Here is a 23,663-nt window from a genome sequence, read left to right as displayed (position 1 = left end):
GAGCCGATTCGCTTCCCGAGGCAACACTCTTTGAAAGGCAACACCAACCGGCGCCTCTCGAATTACTTTCACGCTGAAATTACTTCGCTCTCTCGCCTCCAGCTATTCGTTTAACTGCGAGAGTGGCTTCAGAAAAGCGGCCAGACTCGATTTCGCACTCGCCGCGGTGCAACCGAATTCGTTGCCGGCAATTTAAACGCTAATTCCCGGCTAGATCATTTACTATAAGGCAATTTGTGGATTTTCAATGACTTCAACGATTAAGGGACACGATCATTTTTTATCTTCTCTCGTTTATTAAATGAATTTTTTTATTAATTATGAAAAGAAGTGCAGTTCTAAATACACTGGTATTCGATTATTATAATCACGGATAATATTATCAATCGGTCAAATTTTAGAAATTTATTTAAAGAACAATCGTATAACGTCAAAAATTTGAGATAGTACGTAAAATAAAATTTATAATTATGAATGAATATATATTCCCATTCTACATCCGAAAAAATGTAATTCAAAAAAGTTAGTTAACTTTTAACTCCGATAACAACGTGGCAATTTATTTGGTGTCATGTATTTTATGTTAAAAAAATAAAAGCAGTACAAATACACCAGATACGCGGAGTTTGAATGCGCGAAACGTTGAATTTAGTAAATATTGCCAGCCTGGCGTGGACATTCTCGAAAATTATATCCCACGAAATTAGATCGTTAGGTGGAAACAAAGAACTTTGGTTTACTGCAAACGAGCCGAGTTAAAAGTGCAGTTATACATAATGTTTTTCCTGCAAAAAGCATCTCTTTTCTTTGAATGAAGACCTGAGTTTATTCCAATTTGCTATCAAAATAATTTTTGAAAGTTTGTAAAAAAAGAATAATTTTGCTTTAATTTCTTACGAAAGATGAAAATGATCTCTGTTTTCTTTCTATGATTTTCTTCCACCTCTTTTCACACGCCTGAAATCAGTGGAAATGGACGCGAAAACATTTTAGTTTCTCGGTGTAATGGGACTTTTTGGTATTCGCGACGGTGTCAAGGCGACTATCTTAAATTTTCGCTCGAAGATTACTACGAAACGACGTTTTATTTTCTTCTCGAACCATTTCCTTGAAAGTATTATCGTGTAAAGCCTCGGATACGGAAAGTTACGATTAGTTGTAAATTTCACGCTATTTTATAGAAATTATCACTCCACGATTTACAAAATTCTGAGTGAAAAATCCTCAAGCCTATGAAAAGATTGCTCTGTTATCAGATTATTAAATCATTAATTAATTTAGTGAAAATAATAACTTTGTTCTAGTCAAATTCTGCAAAGTTCAATATTATTGAAGAAGAAATTTAATTTAAAATTACTATTATCGTAAATAGCTATTTTCTATTTCAATTTCAATTTATGTTTTTCTACTATGAAGAAGGGTTAGTACAAAAGAGTGGTAATTGTGAGATATTTAAACAAAATCTTAATGGAATTGTAAAGTTTCAGAAAATAATACTTCCATCAAAATCCTCTTCTATTCGCTTTGAAAAGAAATTTAAACCAAAGTGATCTTTCCGTTGTATACTCTATTTCTTTTTAGGGAAGTACTTTTCTATCAGTTTGACCATCCTGAAATCCATTATCTTTCCTTCTACACTTTCATATTGTTATCCCGAAAATTCACTTCTATCATAAAAACGCGTCTACGGACAAGACGAAGAACACGACTGGAAAGCGAACGATCGATGTGAACGACTCGAAAGCTCAGTCTTTATGTACAAAGAAAACAGTTCTTGCAGAACGTGGCGCCATTATATCAACGAGAAAGTAACGAGTACTCATTCTAATTAAATTTTCCATCGTGAAAAGAATAATATTTAGCGTTTCAAATTCACCGACGCGAAGATAGAAATTGCATTTCAGATTGTTTGAAATTCATCTTGCCATCTACTAAAATGGAGATTAACCCCGTGTGATATAATTCCAAGAAATAGGCTAAGGGATGAAAATTTAAAAAAATTATCATCGCAAGAAAATATTGCTTATTCGCTTAAAAATTTTTGAACAAAAACATTCTTTCTTTAATTCTACTTATAGAAAATTATTGATTTAGTTTAGTCGCTCGATTTTGAGGCGTTCTGTGTAGGTAAATTTGAATTATATCCGTATCCGAGAAGTTAGGGGTTGAATTCGCGGGGGATCCGTGGCGCGAAAAATAAGTTCGCCGAACGGACGCACGCGGACGAGAAAACGGCGGTGATAGGGCGTTACGATACGTTGCGTCATGTAGCAGACGGTTTTCCGGATAGGATAGTAATTTGGCGGCTCGACGCAAGCGCCGCAAGGCGGGTCCAGGTCAACGGCAAAAACCCGGTCTAGTCGTACGACGAACGTCAAGCCGGCTTGTCGGTAACCCGAACGCTTCGCAGACACGCGAGCACATCCGTTTCCCCCTCCATCATCCCCCGAGCTTTGGAAAACGAAGCAACAGGACGAAGTTGAACCGGAGCAACTCATTGTCAGTCGGTTTCTTTCCTTCCACGAACAATCATTGAAACATTTAATTAATTACTCATCAGATAACTCGCGTTAATGATAAAAGTGTCATCTGTCAACGAGTTTGATCCTCTATGATTATATTCCTTTGAAAATGGAGCGATTCATCGCTGGCGTGAAAAAGAATTGGAAATTCGAGGAAAAGTGAAGGATGTAATAAGAAGAAAGGGGTAGAAAAGCTAGCCGCATGTGTTACCACTGCTTTTCCCTGTTTTCAAGAAGTGTTTGATGTTGTCACTCAACGGAGGGAAGAGCGAGGTGAAGAACAAATAAAGAACAACTGTATCACGAAGAGACTGTGTATTCGTATTTGTTTATTTCATTGGAATATCAGTGAAGTCAGGCGCGCGTCAGTTTGCTTGTGGGACGAAGAGAACATCAACGGAACAGTCGTGAGACGGACAGAAAGGTCGACGCACCTGTTTTGTTTTCGTTCGTCCGTTCGACGTTGATAACAGCTTCAGCTGGCTAGTTACAAGTGTCGTCGAAACATTAATTAATTAGAGGAGTGTTGTGATGAAGCTGTTCTGGTGATACTCGAGAGAGGAACGAATCGACGAGGGATCGACGATCGATCCGTGAAGGTTAGGAAGCTGAAGGAATCCGGTAACCTGCTACCTTCGTCATGAGCATAGCGTGTCACGGCTTGCACAGGTACGCAATTTTCTTTAATCTTAATATGTTTACCTTGGGAAATAATCGGAAATTACCTGCGAGGACCGAGTGATAAATTTTTTATGGTTGTGGTCATGCCACTCCATTGTGATAGGCGCAATGTCTTATGACGACATCCGATCGTTTCGGACTTTATGATCACATTCGTGCTAGACTTAGGCCTCTGTGGCTCGGGGGGTATAGAATACAGCCACGGTATCCCCTGCCTGTCGTAAGAGGCGACTAAAAGGGGGTACACACACACATACCGATTAAGATGAGACTCTAAAAGTATGGACAAGGATATAGAAGTAAAAGTATGGAAAAAAAAGAGGGAGAAATTTAAAAATGCGCGGTGTTTGGGGTTGGCGGTACTGCCAGCCCATCCCCGAGGCGCGTGGATGATAGAGTTCCTTTGGGCAATATGGGGACAGATTAGTCCCCAAAAAACGCCGGCTCCTTTAGGGGCGAAATTAGTGAGTGAGTGAGAGTGCTAGACTTATTTTTTCCGCCACAAATTACGAGAATAATTTTAAAAAATTCTTATTACTTCAAATTATGAATAAAAGTTACATTAGAATCAAGTAATACTTGACAGTAGGAGAACTATCATTTATGTAGCAAATATGGTAGCTCATCTGTAAAGGGTTAACCTTAATGTTCGATGTCGGGGTTAGTGTTCGCTAGGTAAAAGGGAAGAGGGGATAAAAGCGTGTTAGATGGAACGATGAAAAGGAAATTGGTTCGTATCGACCTCTTCTCTTAGTCGACGAATGCACATGGTGCACTTCGAGGAAAGGTCGATCGTTGCTTCGGAGAAAAAAGTTTTTAAACGATTCCTTCATACACATATGCCACTATAGGCTTGGGTATGTGTATTACATAGATAACTATGTTCTTATGATAATTCTTTAGTCTGTGCAGGGTCTGCAATGCTAACTTTCGAGGTCATAAGCTCGTTATGAGATGCATTGTTTAAAGTGATTATTTATTGAGCTGTTTATTGGGACGTGGGTAGACTGACTATAGAGGTAGATAGATTTCATTTAAAATTGAGATTAATAACACGGTACACTACTTTGTAACATAGACAGTCTGACATTTGTAAAATAATAGAATCAATTTTTTTCTTAAGTCTGAGTATGATAATAATTATACAATCTAAAATACCGTAATGAGATTTTGGTGTTAGAAGCAAATTAATCACGATATAAATTAACACGAGGTTTGAAACAATATTTATGAAGCTGTATCGGACGATATTAGTAGGTAAACAGGTTACTACGAAAGAATAAATCGATAAATTGTTACCGATGTTTACTTAATAAACACATGTTTCCTGTAATTATTTGACAGGGAGAATTAATAGGGTTTTGTTCGATCGAAAGTATTGGAAACTTTCTCAGCCAAGGTGAAATAAATGTCACGTTCGCGTTTTATGTTTTATCGCTTGTATGTCCTGATCATAAATTACATAAATTGGAATTGACATTTAATGTTCACATTCGATGGTGTAGGATCTATATTATTGTGCAGGACAGGAATACCTGGAGTACAGGATACTTGATTAGTAACACTTTATTTTTACTTCTATATTTAATTTTAATTGTAATTAGATCATTTTATAATTGCCATAATTTATTTTTGTATAAACATTGAAGTAAATAATCTTCATGTATAACGAATACAGGGTCATTTGGATTCAGTAGATAATATAGCAAAAATTTATTTGAAAATTATTATTTGCCGAATTTTAATAAATAATCCTGTAGGAAAAAATACTAAGATCGAAAATTTAGTAATTTATAAAAGATTTGAGTATGAAAGAGTGATTTGAGTAAGCAAGAAACGAGAACAACCCGGTTTCCTCGTTGACCCAATACGCTAACACGTGTAAGCAGCTTTAAAACAAATGGAAATATCATGGTAATGCTCCATTATCAATCATCCCGTTGTTACAAGACACACGCGACGTCTTCAAGGCTCTCAAGTGCAACGATTCCCTTGATTACTCATTGCGTTTTCGACCGATGAAACTCTATTGTCGAACGAACGAGATCCTTGAGACCTTAACAATCTTGACTTCTTGCAATTAGTGCTATTTGAGTGGAGTAAACGGTAGTAATAGATAGGGTGCTTTCCTGGAACGGATAGTTTCTAAAATTAGTTGGAGATCGATCGATATCGACAAATAACATCACTGCTGTTCTTTTATTTTTGTTAATAACAAAATTTCAATTAACATTGTTGATGAGAAAATCACCTTAAGGGAGAATATGTCATTAAATAAATAAATAAAAAAGTGGATGCAAAAATCATCAATGCCGAAATTATAAAATATTTTTAACTATACACTTGCAAAAGAATACTAAAAAGTAACGGTTTGAAGCAAGGAAAAAATTAAATGTGTTTCATCCGGATTATCTTGAATGAAAAGGGTGTAACTACCCATTTTTTTTTGAACCTCTGACATCAAAATTTTGCATTCTCTTTTTTATTACATAGATAATCTTCTTTGTATAAGGTGTACTTATTTTGCCATGAAATTTAATGAAATTTTTTATTATTTTTATAAAACACTTCTGAAACTTTCTTTAGTTATTACATTCTATTTTCTCATATTTCTTTATAAATAATTTCAAACATATTTTATAAAATTTACAGATCATACTTTATTGTTTAATTTAATTAAAGAGGTCCTTTTGTGAGGCTATGTGCAGTTTCTTTCACAGGCTTCGTGAAAGTTGCAAATGTGAAATAATCAGCTAAAATACCGAGGACGAAAATACTGGTTCGAAAAAGGGAAGATTCCTCCCTTGAACCTCGGATTAACGAGATTTTATGAGCAATGAGGGATTATCTGGGTAAAAGAATGAAAGAGACCGGATGAAATTAACCCCGACCTTCTTTTTTTTAAATTTTATTTGAAACCGCAACGAGTTAACTTTTCAAGACACTTTGGTGCTTCCTTTGAGCTCCTTCTTCCCCCTTGTATCGCTTCCATCTGTAATTGCGCGAGATGTAGAATTATGTTTCTCGTGAAGCTTTTAATTACTTCTCGGAGATTTTCCATTTGCCCCGGGTACTCGCTGATTCAACATTCCCTTTTTCCCTGTCTTTTTCCGCAAAAGTGAACCAACTGGAATGTAGAAAAAAAAATTATCTATATGTACTGCAACATCATTAAAATGATTTTTGTTTTGAATACGCAACTACGAAGAAGAATACCGTTGATTCGTCATAATTATGTTTCTCCCTGAAACTTTTAATTGCTTCTCTGGGATTTTTCATCTACCTTGGATATTTATTAATTCGAAATTTCTTTTTATTATTTCTTTTGCAAAAATGAAACCATAATGGAATAACGTAGAAGATACGCTGATTAGCTTGAATTTATTGTACGTGGCACGAGTTAATTAATTAATTTTAGATAAAGTTAATAATTACAAATTTCAACGAGGATATTCAAATGATTTTTAAAAAGGGGTTAAAAAAGCATGTTATATCAACATGTTTGCTTCTAAATAATTTCGTTTTTGATGCTCGGCTATGGAAAACGACATCGTTAATTTGTCTTTCGTTCGAATTCGTCATAATTATGTTTCTCGTATTTGGAGAGAAAATATTTGAGTAGAACCCTGTCCGAGCGTATTTCTCTTTCCATCGACGTTTTCCTCTTTAAATATCACTTATCTCGGGTTACCGTACAGCCGGTGGAAAGAAAAAAATAACTTTTCTCATCAGAATCCTCGTAATCCCTTCGTTTTAATCGCTCGATATTTTGTTTCATTTCGTCTCATTTGTTCGCCGGTGTAGGTCGTTTTTACGGTGCGCGCCACGAAATGCAAACGAGAGGTCGAAGAGTTGTGCATTTGAAACGCAACGTTACACAGAGCGCATAAATTTAATATGCTTTAAGTATGAAGAGTTATGTTTCATATTTTCGCGGTTGAAATAACTGGGCTTTTTGTTCGAAAATCGTGTTACTTCGCGTGGAAAAAGATCCGTTGAATTTCTCAATTAAGAAACGATATACGTATTTTATTTGAAATGAGCGAGGAAACGAGAATTAATTTCTGAATTTCTGAAATAAATTGTAATCCGTGATCAAAATTCATTCTAAAAGCGAAATAAAATATTCCTTTGAAAGAAATTAATTGAAAATCTGCAAATGAGGATCTTTTTTTTAATCTTTATGGAACTTACGGTGCAAAGTTAAAATAATATAGAGTTAAGAACGAGAAGTCGACTTTGGAATTTTTAATTTTCACTAGAGTTTTTAAATGTCGCAGATATTCGAAATTAATAGTTAACAGGTGACTTCAGTGACCTAGGCGCTTATCACAAGCACAACTTTAATCGAGTCAGAAACTCTTCCGTTTAACTTTGAAACAAAACGGGGCAAAAGTGAAACGAGAGCATAATGAATGCAACATAATTGGAACTTTGTATATTAATTTTTAAACACACTTTAAAATGCTCGCCATATACCATAATTCGTTGAGAGGCTAGTTTTTTTTTATCAAGGAATGTTTTTTTTCTCGAGACAAAAATATAAAATATTTTGGTTATTTATAATTTGAGAGATGAAATCGTGTATAATTTTATTCGTTGCATCGCGAGCACGTGCTGCAAAATGACGTCGCTGCAAATATCTATCGACAGTGGCACTTTGTTCGCATTGAAATCCCATTCTGTGAATCTCAATGTTTATCTACCCTGCTAGTCAATAACAAACGTACAACTCGTATATTGTTCGTGTAGGTTCCATTTGCTTTAGTTACACATTGTGCCACAGACTTTCTACTTTGAATCAGTGTTTTTTCCCCGTCCCAATGAAATACGTACATTTTATTTCACTCTTCAACCTTTAATGCATTTTCTAACAAAGCGTTACAGCGTTTATTTTACAGTCATTACATTAATGATGAAGCCTTTTGTGATATTAGGTCTGTGTTAAAATTCTATTCAATTCTGGAAATTGCACATTCGTCAGTGAACAATACTAATTGTAAGCTGTAAATTAACCATTCCTAACCAATTTGTACGAGAAATTTTTGCATAGTTATTTTTATTAAATTTAAAACTTATGTTATGAAATTTTATCAGTTCATTATGTTACGGTTTTAGATATTGTTTTCCAACAATTTAGTTAGATTTTTGATAGCAGTATTTATTACAAAATAATTTTTTATGAACTTGTTTCCCTCCTTCTCTCTTTTTTTTAATTGATTTCAGTTTGTGTAACAGATTGAAATTCAATAATATCGTGTCAATTCATTTAAAAAGTGATGAAAAAGTTTTGAAAAATATGATATCAGTAAAAATAGATTGAAAAAATATTGGAAAAGTTAATCTTTCCGCAAATGTGTGTTATTTACTTTATCTATGTAAGCCAGCTTTCACTCACACCGTGACGTACAATTTACTTTGCAATATTTCCTTATCCTGTCAATATTCTTGTACGCTTAATGCTATTTCAAATGCATGGCATGTGATTCTACAGCACCGACAAGATTCAAGCTTCGAAATGGAGGGTAAATACGTGGAGCATCCTTCATTGAAAAGTCGAAATGAAAATCTCCTTTTCAAAGAAAAACTACATCCTTTCTTCCATCTACTTTCTTTACGCTCATATTTGTATTTCGCTCTTGATGGACATACTTTGTCCATTTTGTTTACTTCCATTAAAATTTCTTTGATCTTTCCTATTTTCTATTGTAGTAATTCAAATATAAATTAGTTTCATTCTAGTACTATCAGTCAGGATAAAATTTTCTCAAAAAATAGGAGCAATGTACGTTGAGACAAGTCGTATGCGTTGTTTCGAATTGCGCCAAGGTTGAAATATTACAAATTTTCTCGTTTTCCCTCACTTATCGTTCGCCCTCTTTTCACTCGGTCGTGTTCCATTTGATGTTCCATATCATTCATCCCCGTATCGTGCCCTTTCGTACATGTATGCTGTGCGGTTATAACATTTTTTATTCTATATTTAGTACATGTACAAACAAAAATAGAAAGTAACATGCGAGGATTACTCGATAACTGAAAAGAAAAACAATTCGGATTTCTGTTTTCCCTTTCGTTCGACGCGACACGATAGTCGACGCGAAAAATTTCCCTGGCATTATCGTGACACGTAGTGTTCAATTTTTCCGAGCAACAGGAATTTCTGCTTTATATTTCACGGTCTGCAGCTCCTTCGATATTCGCTGCGACCGATTTCCCAAGCCTATTCAGCATTTCTCCAGTTTACTTTACTCCATTCATGCGGCTAACATTGTGTTCGATTATGAGCATATGATCACCATTGACTTTCTATGGGGTGCTATGCAAATCATTGGGTGGTGATGATTTCACACGATGAAAATGTATGCTTTGGAAAATTCATGGCATTTTTTAGGAGTATTAGTATTAAAATCGTATTGATGAAATAGAAATATTCATGTATATTTTTACTCATTTGTTAAATGTGTGACAGAGCTCTATTTCACGAATAAATTTAAACCAAAATAAAAATAGACACTACCAATATTTTATCTATTTACCTTTAGTCTTATAATGATTTCTTTTTAGTAACTGTACCTGTTAGTTATATAATAATACATTAATCTTTATATATATCTCGTGTATCGTTAACTAGACATCCGTGTTTCTTTCACCAGCCTTCATGCTGACTGATTTTCAAGTAATCTTCGAGGATCGAGGTCTCTGAAAGGATTATTCGAAGCTGACCGTTCTTCGAACCTTATCGGAAATCTGTTGAGATTCAGCGAGTGTTTGGAACGTTTTCAGGATCCCTGTTACGTTTGATTAAACTCGAAAAATCAATCTTCTCTTCTCATAACATCTTGAAAATCGAGCAATCGATATAAACTCGTGTCGAGTTCTTTCTTCCAATATCTACTTGCGAATCTTTCGTTCAGTTCGGCTGAAGAAGATTCAAAGACACTGTATTTTTCTTATAAATTTCTACTATTCCCGAGATCTATTTTCAGAAAATATGTTTGGTGCATCAACTTTAAGGAAATTGAATGGAATAAAATCGATGATGATATCCTCTTTAAGAGATGGTACAAGGTGTTTAGAAATTAATAGTTGAAGACTTTAAAGATAGACAGTATTGGGAAATGCAATTGAAAGTGGACTGTGGGGATGGAAATTATTCACGTGGTGAAGATTGAAACGGAAGCGACTTTGTAATGGACACTGAAAACGGAAACCACTCGGGTAGTAAAAAGTAGAGATGGAAATAATTCATGTAGTGGAAAATGAAGATTTTCATTATTTCAATTTTCTAAATTTTGCAAATTCTTTCGTTTAAAAATTCCACACCTGCTTATGGTAAAAATATTGGGTTAGTTTCGTAAGTATAGGTCGCGATTGACCCAGGCTCAGTCGTTCGAGGGTTAATTGCTCTTCCTCCAACGATCATTATTTATTTAACGCCGGAACCTTGGTCAGTACTGCAATTATTGTATAGCTTGTCCACTTTGTGCATAGTCGTTGATAGTTACAGAGAATATCCCGCTTGTAATTAGTGCTTCCGGTGGAGAATAGATTTCATTATTCTTTCAGAATCGATCACAGACCCATCTGTTGTTATACTCATCCTTGCTAGCGAGTACTGTTTGTCCCGCAATTACGTCTTCGTTCAGTTATTGTTTGTTAATCCTATCCGGAAATACTTAATTGCGTGAAGATTATAGATATTGTCTGCTGAACCCTCGGCGGACCATATAGAGAGTCCCATTTTTAATTTAATTCTCGAAAGGTCACTTCAAAACAATTTTTTCAATTAAAAATTAAATACACTAAAGAATGTACTATTTTTCGTAAATGTTTATTCACAATTCAAGGAAACACAGTAAAATTTCTATACCATTATAATATTACATGTTGCTTGTAGAGTATCACAGAATAACTACATTTTATTTTAATACACGTTGAAATTGCATGCTGCTTTTTGCAATGCGATTCTACTTTTGTACAGAAATTTCAATGTGTGTTGGTGCCATTAAGCTGGCTAGATTCGTAGCTGAAAGGTAACAGCACGAAATATGGAACGCCGAAATTTAAAAGCTTACCCGGAATGGAGAAATGGTTTCTTTTAAATGAAACCAACGTCAAAACTTACCAAAATTAATATACTTTCATATAATGGGCTTCCCTTGCAATGCTATTTTACTTAGGGAAGCCTGCTTTGCTCGATACTGTAAGTTCCCTGCATCGAGAGGGTTAAAATAAATGTAATGGTTGATTGCTTCATTAACGATGGTAAATTACTCTATCAACGATGAAAAATAATTAATCATCGTCAATTACTCATTTACAGAGAAATTGTATCGATTTCGTAGAAAGAATTTTTTATTTCTAATTTATTAAGATTGCAAAAGAAAGTTTTCTTTAAATAAATTAAACAACTTTGAGGCAATAAACGTGGAAAAATGGGGAATTACTTAGCTCGTAAACGTTTTCTTCTAGAGTTTAGGGTCTTTCAAAGTTCCATCTCAAAGGAGCTATTTAAATGCTTCTTTCAGGCCATCCTTTGAGATTCAATTCTACAGATTTCTTCGTTTCGTGGTATCTCGAATCTCTCAAAGAAACGATTGTTAATCCACGAAACCTCCATAGCCTTGACGTGGTTTACATCTAACAATTTCGAACGCTTTTGGGAATTTTTCAACCGTAATTTTCGGTCATCCGTAAAACGAGATCGTGAAACTTCGATTTATTTATTTTCATGAAACTGACTGAAATAAAATTGAACTGACGATGTAAATTTGCAATGTTCGAACACATGTTATTGATCAGAATAACAAGTTTCGACAAAATAATTTTAATAAATATTATAGTAAGATGAATTCGTAAGCATTTCAGTTGGAAATATCGATTGCACGGTCGGTCGTGCGGGCAGGCAAATCATTCAATTTAATAATTCATCGCAACATTTCGTCATCGCGTAATTTAGCACGTTCAGTGTGTACGTACGATGTGTATTGTCACTTGAATGGCGATGCTTAAAGTACCATGCAAGATATATCGTCGTTTCCATAACAGGTTAAGAAGTGTTTGTAGATCGTTATGATGTTTAGCTGAAATTTGTTAGTTACGCCAATGATTAAATATTATATTAATGGTAATAAAAATAACAAATATTTATATTAAACTTTCCAGAGTACTGATAAATGAAATTGCTTTAAATTATTCCAGAATGAAAGTAAAAAGAATTCACTGGGGTATCAAACGTTATCGAACCGAAGAATATGAAAAATTAATTAAAATTCGATTCAGCGCGTTACTGGTATCGCTCGAAATGGTAACAGATTTAATCTCGCTTTTCCGAACGAATGCGAATGAAATGCTTTAATTAAGCGAGAAACTTGCTTTCCAAGATGTTTTCACGCAGCTGATAAATCGACCAGAATCGCTCGCTTCTCCGCGGTACTGACTGAGCGAATAATTCCATTACATCAGTCGAGTATTCTCTGTCGAAGCTGTCTCCACGTGAATTCATCCTTAATTGTCTACCGACGTGATCTAACAGCGAGTTAACACTCGCAAATGATTATTTCCATCAAGCTCTGAGTCGTTCCCGGCTGATCGATCCCACTTTCACCCCCTTTTGTTGCGCTTCTCTGTGAACGGGAGAATTTGATTCTGTAAAAAGTATACAATAGAACTTCCGTTCTTTATTCTTTATTAACGATTATATAAACTATTAACCGTAAGTTAGGAAGGGAATATGCGTTCACGCGTTCGGTGTTTTTCGACTCTGACAGTTTGATACCTTTGTTTGTCACGAAACGCCGAAATCCGTTCGTTCTTCCCGTTCAGAATACTTGATTGGGTTTATGGTCGAAATGGGGTAAACCTTCGGTCGATATGAGATTTTGTAACGTTACATGTGTGTTTGGGAAGCATACGGAGGAGCAGAGCTCTATCTTGCTATCCCTTTATCTCGGAGAGCTTCGGCGAATGTTACGATACTCATGGGTGACATATTTTTAAGAGGATCTTTGTTGGGGTAGATAGAAAGATCGGGTATTCTGTGATATTGTTTGAGGTTCTGTTGCTACTTTTTTCATACAACAAACAATTTACAGTTGATTTATTGCAGTAGTTAGATGACTAATTCTGTATTGTAGTAACAACTACGAAAACTTTTGTAAAGTACCTATTGTAATGTTAACAACAATTCAAAGCAACTGTCAACCATTTTAGTTAAAGTTCAGCTGCGTAATTAATGTCTGTTAGTGCTGCTGTGGAAAGTTTGAATACGCTTCTGTTCAACAGTGATTTATAACGCTTTATTTTGCGATTTTCAAACAATGATTTTTGGCTGATTTTATTCTAAGACATTATTACAGTAGTTTACAATAAATATACCTTCGTCAATTTCTGAATCATTGAATCACAGTATGGAGAGTGAAAACAATTCTTTTACGAAGAATGAAACCGAGCAGAAACAATTTAACAGAGAAATCTGTATACAGAGAACGAGGTAAATGCGGAAAGAGTCAACTTTGTATCACAATTGTGTGTTCGATGCAAACACGTGAAAGAAGTATCAAAGGAGAGGACGGATGTTCCACGGTTAGATAGAAACGCATTTCCGTTGCTAACGACTTTCCTTTACAACCTTTCAGTCTCCCAAACCAATTGTGTACCCGCGAGAATCGAATAGCATCTCGAAGAAACATACTTTTCGTGAAAAGAACACTAGATGTCCTCGTGAAATTGTTCTTGTTTGGTTCATTCTATTTGGATTTTCACGAATCTATTTTCCTTTCGTATATAGGATTCTAAATATACCTACTCTATTAGTAAACGACTCAATTTATCTAATATTAATCAGGTGTCAATTAGAAGATGTCTACGTGTTTCTTTCTCCTCTATGGTGTTCGTTCGAGCATAATTGGCCAGTCGGCGTGTTCGTAATAATTTACTCAACTTTCCATAGTCCCTGATGGGAATTCAGAAGCAACTGGCATTTCGCTTCGGCTTATAAGGGAAGAGGAACCGATGTTAAGCCGGCTATTCCTCCGTAAGACGACTTTGTTTTAACAGCACATGGACACAAGCTTTAATCTGTTTGCCTCTGAATCGATTTCGAATATCCTTCAAAGGTTATCTTCGAAAATTAAGTTTTCCTTCGAAAATTTGATTTTCTAATTATCTCAGTTTTCTTCTCTTTTATAGTCATTTTATCGTGGAGCAATTTTCGTGTAGAATCCCCAAGATTCGTATAATTGTAAGTTTAAAAGGACATATGTATTTCTCTTGTAAATATCGTGCAATTTTCTGACTCCAGAACCGTAATTAAGACTTTCAGCCATTTAGTTGTGTTTACACTCTGCATAAAAGTTTCATTAAAAAATTCTTAAGACGTACCTTCAGTTTTTAAAGCAAGGTTTTTCTTTCCAAATTAGGAAGCTACAGTTTCCTCTTGAGCATTGAGCCACAGGTAAATAGTGGTAATTAAAGTTCTTGCAGTTGTAACTTCAACGAGGGATGAATAATAAGGATTATTTTCTTTCAAAGTAAAGGTAAAATGAAATTTGTTAGTTGATAACATTTGAGGGATAATATTTTATTACAAACGTACAGTGTAAAATTTAAAAAATGAAAATAATATGAAATACGAAATTAAATTAAAATTGGGGTTCTCTCCATTCTCTCTCTTTTCTAATTAAAAAGAAATACAATACAGAAATAGTATTTTGAATAGCAATTATATAAAATAACAAATGGAAAGTTTAAATTTGAAAATTAATTATTTCTCTTCTCATTAATTACAATTTCATATCTATTTTCCATTTTAACCCAAATAATTGGTCTCTCAAATATTCCTCCTACTCAAAAAGATTTATCAAACGAAAAATGGCCATTCTGAACCATAGCCTGATCGATGAATTCAGGTGCACGGTATATTGCCATACTGTGCACCTCGGAGTCACGACATTAATTAATGTCACCGCTGTAACCTTAATCCCGAATCAAGTAATCCGTGGATTATACGACACACTCCTATCTCGACTGTCCAAGCTAGTATGCATCCTCTTTGGTTACTGTTGTTCGAAATTGAAACGGTGCTAGTCGCTTAACGCTCACCACACGCCAACTGTGAAAGCTTGAATTCGGCCCTTTGCATCCGTAATAATCCGGACCCTGTGTATTAATTAATTTCACACCTGTTTCATAGTGCAGAAACTTTTGTATTCTCTGACAAACGTGACTCTGCTTCCACCTAATTTAGATAGAGATACAGCGAGGAATGCTGTAACGAAATACGTATTCTGTTATTTGGAAGCTTTGTAGTAAAATTCATCTGTAATTGAAATTTTCCAAAAATAGAAATAATTTCGCAAATACCAAAAGCTTTTGTTTCCTTGCAATTCCCACGGTACAATCTCTATGATGGTCGTAAAACATCATATCAGTTTTTTCCTGACCAAACCTTGGAGCAATTCTTGTGGAAGTCGATCCAGTTTTGCGAAAGTTATCAAGATGTAACAAAAACCCATCGAAGTTATTCGAAGTGGATTCTAGACGGAACTAGACTTTGTTGAAGTCCGCTCGATCCTCTAAGAAGCTGATTCCAAGCTGGACGAGATTAGAAGTTGAAAATGCGTTTAGAAATGGTCAGAGCTCGCGAAAGTGGGTCACAACTCTCACGAGGGTCTATCGCAGCTACGTATTCGAAGTTGAATGAAACCTGGTGAATATACCGGTGTACGTGACACGAGATGATCGTCATTGAACTGCGTTCATTTACCTCGAAATTACTGAAGAATAGAATGTTAAAACAATAATTAAAAATGCATCGATTCAGGTATTTTATTTATAGTCAGAATGGTCGGATAAATTGAAGCAGAGGTAAATGCATCGGAATCAAATGAATAACTAAAGACGAGGAAACAGGTTGTTGGAATGAATCGAAACTTTAGTTGCTTGCTGTTCGCTTGAACGAAGAAACTCGTGAACCTTCAACGAGATTCGATTCGAAGAGAAACGCTATTTAGACGCTTGTAATCAGCCTAGCCCAGATTTAGAGAAACCCGTGGCCGGTTTTCCTCTAATCTATTTAACTCGTCTAGTGTCCTTTGAAGTCCGAACCACTCCTCTAATTTCGGGCTAAATCGAGCCGGATTATGTCGTTTCTAAGAGGATTTTTCAACGAGTCTATTTGAGTCTACCTAGATACTTGCCCGTTTCACTAAAACTCTCTGTGAATCGTTCCTGTCCATATCGACCCTATTCATTAGGGAATTTAAAAAGTAAATTTTTCATCAATTTAAATCGTACACAGGGTGATTAATTTTTGATAGATACGATAATTTTCCGAGTACCTTCAATAAAAATCAATAGATTTTCACATAAATAGACTGTCTGATTAAATATTGGATTTCCATTTGGGGTAAATTTAATCAAAATGGCACACAAGGGTCGAATCAATTTTTCTGATATCAAATCTCCATGATTTAGTATTATTTACGATCGGAGAACTTAGATATAATTTTATCTAGGACCTAGATTTTAGGTTTTCATTCATTGATTGTTCCTGATCAGGTGGCCTAAATCTGTTGTTCAAGGATATCGTGTCTCGGTATCCGATTCAACGTAAAGGAAACATTCGAACTATGTATCCCCGTAGCATGCATAAGCCGATTGGTGCAGGAACGTGCCAAAAATGGCCGATGAAATGTGGCGAAAGTTTTCGGTTGTGCATCCGAAGCGATCAGGATTTACGAGATCCGAAGATTTATGAGGCTTTGTCAGAAAGTTTTATCGCTACCGGCTTACCACCAGCAAATTTCATAATATTGAATTGGTGCATATGAAACTGCTGTTTGGAATAATTTGCTTCGAATAAGTAATTTTTCGTAATTTTATTTAATCAATAATTTCAGAAACTGTTAGATGTACAAATTGATTCGGTATCCTTTCTTTTCTGCCGGTAGAATATAAAATATCGCCGTCGCGTTATTAACGTGACATTATTTGTTCTCAATCAACAAAGCAGCGATATTACCCGATGAATTTATTATTCATCGCACAAACACGATATAACGGTATGAAATTATTACCGTGAAATGGCGGTTGGTTCTGTTTTCGAATAATGTCTGAAGTAGCAATAAAACGACGTGGAAGAGGAATAATAAAAATAATTAAATCATTCTACGTAATTATTTGTAATTACTCGTTGATGCATAATATCGTATGAATTGAAAAACAGATATAAAGAGTTTCGTACAATACAAAATACCAGAACTTTGATATTGATGATAGAATCAATGAATTAATTTAATTAATTAATTCGCTAAGTTTATCAGAAAAATGATTGAACATTCGTTTTAAACACGCGATCGTAATGTCGAGCGATCTTAAAACATGATTGAAGATAAAAAGTCTCCGAACTGTCGAAGATATAGAGAGCGTTTTAAACGGCTGGGTAAATCTTGAAAGCTTGGGAAGTTGTGAAATACTGAAGCTTAAGCAGAGACGAAAGTTACATGAACGTTGTAAAACTCGTCAGAGAAACTAACCTCGTAAAGTTAACGCGATTTCCACGGATATTTTTTTTTCCACATAAAAAGGAATTTCTGTGGAAATTATACGTCAAGCTTTACCAAGTCTTCCGACAGTAAAACAACCGATGTTTAATATTGCTTTCGTTTGAAATTAAAAATAAGCATATTTTATATTTAAATAAAAGTCAATTTTGGCAATTTAAAAGAAAAAGTCTGAGATCTTTAGGGTTGAAGGGCTTCATTATTCCAGTGTTAAAGTTTTCAACATTTTCAAGTACCCTTTCGGAAGCTTTTTCAACTCAAATCATTTTTCCCGATCAAATTGCCAAAGAATTTAGAGAGCAAAGAGTTCGATCTTTTCCGAAATTTGAATTCAATCCGTTTCCAATCAAAAACTGTTTGCACCGATTCATGCGGGTATTGTTCCAATCCTCTCTATTTCCTGAATATTTTTTCTGCTTCGATTCACTCTCAATGTAGAATGATCAATTCTTCTTTAAACAGTCACGACGATGAAAAATGTACAGACTAATTTCTATTATAGTAGTTGAGTTGTTCTCTAATTAACGTTCAAATCATTATCACTGTAATTACGTGGAGCTAATCAAGATGCTTTAACTTGTGACTCGTACATTTTCATTGAAATCCTGATAAAGGATGTGGAAGAATGAAAAAGCACAGCAACAGGAAACCGCAGATGAATAGAGCAGAGACAGGATCAGGAAATAGAACAGATCGAGGTCAAAGCGAATAGAACGAAATCAAAATAGAGCATGAAAGTGAATAGAGCAAAGGAAAGCAAAGTGTAAGTAGATACTGTAACAGGAAATAGAATAGAGCAACGTCAAGTGGACAGGGAAAAAGGAAATAAAGTACAGAAAAGGATAGAGTAACGATAGATATAGCAGGAAATAGAATGGAGTGAGGAAAATAGAAAATAATCGAATATAGCAAAAAGGCATTGATATTTTTGTGTAATTAGTTAATTTTTCTTTATTTTGTATTTATCATTATCAAATTGATTAAAATTATTTCATTATTGTTTCTAATAGAATCACAAGTTTCCTACTTCACATTTGTCAAAATAGCAAAATATATGATAATAGAAGAAACTACATAGAGTCTATAAATACAATAGAATAGAACATACAATTTCCATCGTTCTACTTTCCATCTTGATTGAACCAGTATCGAGAAACGTCAATGAAAGGTTTTCTTTTTTCCACTGGTTCTAAGATGCATCATTATTAAATCCGTACCGCGAAAAAGCACGAGCAGGCTTAAAGTTTTTCTCAGAAAATTCCATTATCGATCGACGAAGCAAAGTTCTATTCAGCTTTAGCTAGCCGATACCATTGGGAAAACGAAGACGAAGACGAACGATGGTGGTGGGTACCTTTGTGAACAAACAGGGCACCCATTTCTCGTGTCGCGTTTACTCACTATTTGCACCGTTTGAGAGACGTTTGACCGAGTTTCCTCCATTATTAGAATCAATGGTACATTAGGAGCGTTGCTTGCTTGAATTTTACAGATAATGTCCAAAGTAGACCCTGGAGGGCCGACTTAGCCTTTTATCGACCGATGAAAAGGTACCGTCAAGAGTTATCGCGAAACTGATATTTTGTCTCGATAAAAGCCACTTTGCCAACCTTTCAAATCGTCCTGATACCTTTGATCCCCGTTTTTCTCCCAACACTTTAGGCAATTTATGTTTATGATCAATGTTAGAGAGGATATAGACTGAACTTCTATTTCGAAACTTTAATTACCATGTTGCCATCTATTTTGGAAAATCTATGAAATTTTTTATTTAATAATTCCGATATAAATTCCAAATAATTTGATAAACGATAAGCAGAAAAGTATTATAAAAATAATTGAATATAGAGAAATCAATCGTTGAAGGGAGGAGAGATTTAGAAATCCATCGTCCCTTCAAAGTTACATAAATTCTACTTTGCCATTTTAAAATATTCATCGATCATTTCGTCTCGTTGTACTCGATCATCGTTCTACTTTTCCCTTCGTTTCGTTTCGAACAGCCCTCTTTTTTTATAGAAAAAAAACGGTGAAAAAGCTTTCCCGAACGATCGCCAGAGGAGCCATTAAAACCCAATAAATCCTCAGCCCCATATCAACGAACTTTTGATTTGTTTTACGTTGACGTACCGATGCAACCGGTTGAATTTGATATATTGCAGATAGAATGAAATATTGTGACGACATAGGTTTTTTCTTTAATCCTTGAACGGTGGAACTTGGGTCAGTCGTAACCCAGATATGCGAAATGTGTATATAATAATATTTTGAGTAAAGTTTATAAGAAAATTTGTGGAATTTGGAATTTGGGATCTGGAATGTAGGATTTGGAATTTAGAATTCAGAACTCTATACTACGAAACGACATAATTCATAAAACCAACATATGTGAAGTAATAAATTCAGATTTAGCATCCTTTCTCTCGAAACTTTCCAAGTACTTTCAAAGTTTCGCTGTACTCCCGAAAGCTTTGCTCTCACCACATACTGTTTGCTCACACTATTTGAACACTCATCCTTCAAACATTTCCGGAAATACAAGAAGAACATAACTACTCTAATACAAGTACACCTTGTTCGAGTTTTCGTCCCCAAATAATATTCTGTTCTCGTGAAACTTACTACTTTCACATTTTCCTCCAACCAAGAGATAATCACAACAAATTGATTCATTTTACAGACATAATTGCTGGAAGGTATTAGTAGAATTATTAATAGAAGGCATGTCTTCGGAATGAACGTTAAATCCGATCGTTAGTTACGGAAACGAGATACATTATTAAGCTTCCTTTCTAGTCCAAAGAAGTGAACGTTTGAATAATTGAACTATCGCGATTAGTCTTTTGGATCATCAAAGAAATTAAAAAGACAATTGGTTAGATAAATAACGAATTCAATGCAATTTTAAGTTTGGCCATTAAATTAAATTACTATAAATTAAATTAAATGGTATTACTCTTCTTATATATAATTTTTGTAAAAGAAATTCAATGGAACATTTTCATTCTTATCGGTCCTGTAAGTTATGATGCGAATAAAAGTTAGATGCTTTTCCATCCCGATGACAGAGTCTCAAAGGGAGATTTCTCCGCTATTTCTCAATCTTCGAGCTAGAAACGTGGTATCCAGAAGGACGTTTTCAGAATTCGACTCAACTTCCACCATCATGCACCCATAGAGAAGTCGAGGTTCAGAACTTTAGGTCGTTGAGTTACTGGCATGCGACGACGCGACGCGACGTCGCGAATAAGAAACGATCATCCTCCTGACGGGATTTGCATGATAAAAAACGCTGAAATGAAACAGACTTTGTGCATCTTGATGTTTTATATTTTCATGATTTTCTCTTTTGCTGTTTCCTTTGGAGGAGAATTATTCCTTTTCCAACTTGGAAAAACTTTTGGGAAACGTTCAAGAATAAGAGGGTGATTCATGGTTCAAATGTCTTAATTTTTATGGATTATAACCTTTTTGAAACATTCAAACCTTGGTAACTTGAAAGTGATATAAATTTTAATTCCATTCTAATTTCATTTTAATTTCCATTTAATTATTCGAAAACTACCAAATTACCAAAAGAAGAAAAATTATTCGATTGAAAAACCATTTCCAAACATAAATTGTGTTTGGTGAAAGGAAGAAAGGAAGCGACATAAGAAAGGTTGAAAGAAACATTGAAGATCGTTCATGGAAGACCGCTCCCTTAACAATTTTAGCACGTAAATCCGCCGGATTCGTTGACTCATGACGTTTAATTTATTTATCGAAATAAGAGTGAAGCAAAGTTAATCCCTTTAAACCGATAGACTTTGATGTATTGCGGCAGTGACGTCGCCGCCGCTGATATTTTATGTATGAACCAAGGAAAGTAGACGGACGCTCGATAATATCTGAATTTTCAACAAACCATTAGAACTTTGCCTTGGGAGGTATACCTTGTTCCTAATGCAGTTTTCATTCATAATTCTTCAACCAATTTTTCTACATACTTTTGTATGATTGGATTAAGAATTGATTCTGTTAGGTATAGTCAGCTTGGGTATATGTAAGAAATCCTACATATTATTTTCAAAATAATAAAAATAAGAAAACGAGATATTGATCTGAGATATTTCTTACTTTGAAAACAAAGGGATAATCTTTTCCATGGTTCTTGAAAATACGAGTATAAAAGTCAAATATATGATATTTCCAAGACTGAAACAAAGCATCTGCTTCTTCTGTTTCTGGAATTTTTTACTTCTTGCTTCTTACCTTTTTCATCTGCACACTATTTTTCACTTGTTTATGGATCTCCATTGTTATACCTTCAGTAGTAATTCACGTTTTTATAGCTTTCGATCTCGTTGCTCCGATTTGAAGGGTTCGCGAAATATCACTGGCAACATTTTACAAGGATCAGCCGTGGATATCCCAGAAACAAAATTTCTGATATAAAATCCTACAACCTTTTTACGGTCCTTTTTTTCACATCAAAAAGTCAGTAGCTTTAAACTTGTCTGTGTAATGAAAATCATCGCATTACCAAAAGGAGTTTAAAATGACAAGAATCAAAAATTTTATAAGATTTCTCCAATATATGAAAATCTTCCACTTAGAAATAGCTTTAATCAAAATTCTTCTTGTACATGAATATTAAATAGCTTCAAAAATGAAAATTCAAAAGGTTAATCATAACAAAAGCAGAAGCTGTCAAGTGCAGGTATTTCGACGAATAGTTAAAGGGCATATTTGCAGGTGTACACATGTGTACGGTTGATCGAGTGGTTAGAATGTGCTTTGATTATACACAGAATGTATTCAATCAGGAAATATTGCTTTCACCCCCCGATTCAGGGAATGATTTTCACCGCTGACACGTGTTAAACGTCGTTTACACTGGATTGGTATAACATACAGGATCAAGCTGGTGTCATTTTAGCGCGAATTATTATGATACACATGTGGGTGCATGTGTAAGTGTCAAGAAAGGTCTTTTGTTGGTCCAGAGACAATGATTTATTGTCCCCGGTCAGAGAGATGATGTACCAACCTATTTTGAAATTCTAATTAGGAATTTCTATCACACTCTGTTCGCTTAAGCTTATTTCGTACACGATTGATATTTCGGAGAATTTGTGTTCATTTTATTATTTTTTATAATAAATAAAAATGTTAGATTCGTAGGTAACAAGAAGGGTTGGTAAACTGGATAATTTCATTGGCCATGGCAGCTTTGTAACATTATATTCAAGGGTGTCTCGTCGAAAGTTGTTGAAACTTGTTTCGTTGAAACTAGCTAGCTGACAAGCTGTTCGTTTCTCATCCTCGTGTGACAAGGGAAATTCGATTCGCCACCGTGCACTCAGATCATTTATAACACCTCGACTTCTGACGATGGTGGTTCGTTAAGAACAGCCATTTAAACTTTTAGTCTTCTTTCTCTGGATATTTTTTGAAAGTTCCGTTAATTATCACTGCTATCAGGCAAGTTTCCACCAAGAAACAATTATTCTTACCTTGTAATTAAGTAAGAGAATGATCACTTCACGTCATCTGCATCGTATCGAAGAAGAAGTGCTTTCGAAGGATCAAGAATCTTAAAGATACCTCTAGGGAAATCATTTACAAAACGATTATGAAGACAAATTTCTTTAGAAAAAGAATTTATCTTGAAATCAAAGCTTGATGATACATCGATATAAAAATTTGTATTATAGATTTTATTAAAAAATAGTATTATGGATGATTAAATAAGGATACAAAAACAAGGAGGAATTTCTGAGATTTTTAAAGGACGATTGTCGATCACGGTGATTGGTCGCCAGAGAAATTGCAATTAGTTCGATAATTACAGGACGTCGAAATAAAAGAGAAAGGAAAAGGAAGAGGAGGTGGGCGAGAAGAAAAATCG

At 34.8% G+C, this 23,663-nt stretch overlaps 1 protein-coding gene across 1 annotated transcript in view; it reads left to right on the top strand.

Moving 5' to 3' along the window:
* Positions 1-2,379: 2,379 nt before the first annotated feature.
* Positions 2,380-23,663, top strand: part of LOC114873507 (5-hydroxytryptamine receptor 1) — an 87,519-nt gene continuing 66,235 nt past the window's right edge. Inside the window, exon 1 of the mRNA XM_029181912.2 lies at positions 2,380-3,191. The gene's annotated coding sequence lies outside the window, so the exon portion shown is untranslated. The remainder of the gene's footprint in view (positions 3,192-23,663) is intronic.

Source organism: Osmia bicornis, chromosome 6 (assembly GCF_907164935.1).
Source record: "Osmia bicornis bicornis chromosome 6, iOsmBic2.1, whole genome shotgun sequence".
In the NCBI taxonomy this organism is placed as follows: Eukaryota; Metazoa; Arthropoda; class Insecta; order Hymenoptera; family Megachilidae; genus Osmia; species Osmia bicornis.
The sequence above is the reverse complement of the archived record's forward strand: the minus strand, read 5'-3'. Positions and strand labels throughout refer to the sequence as shown.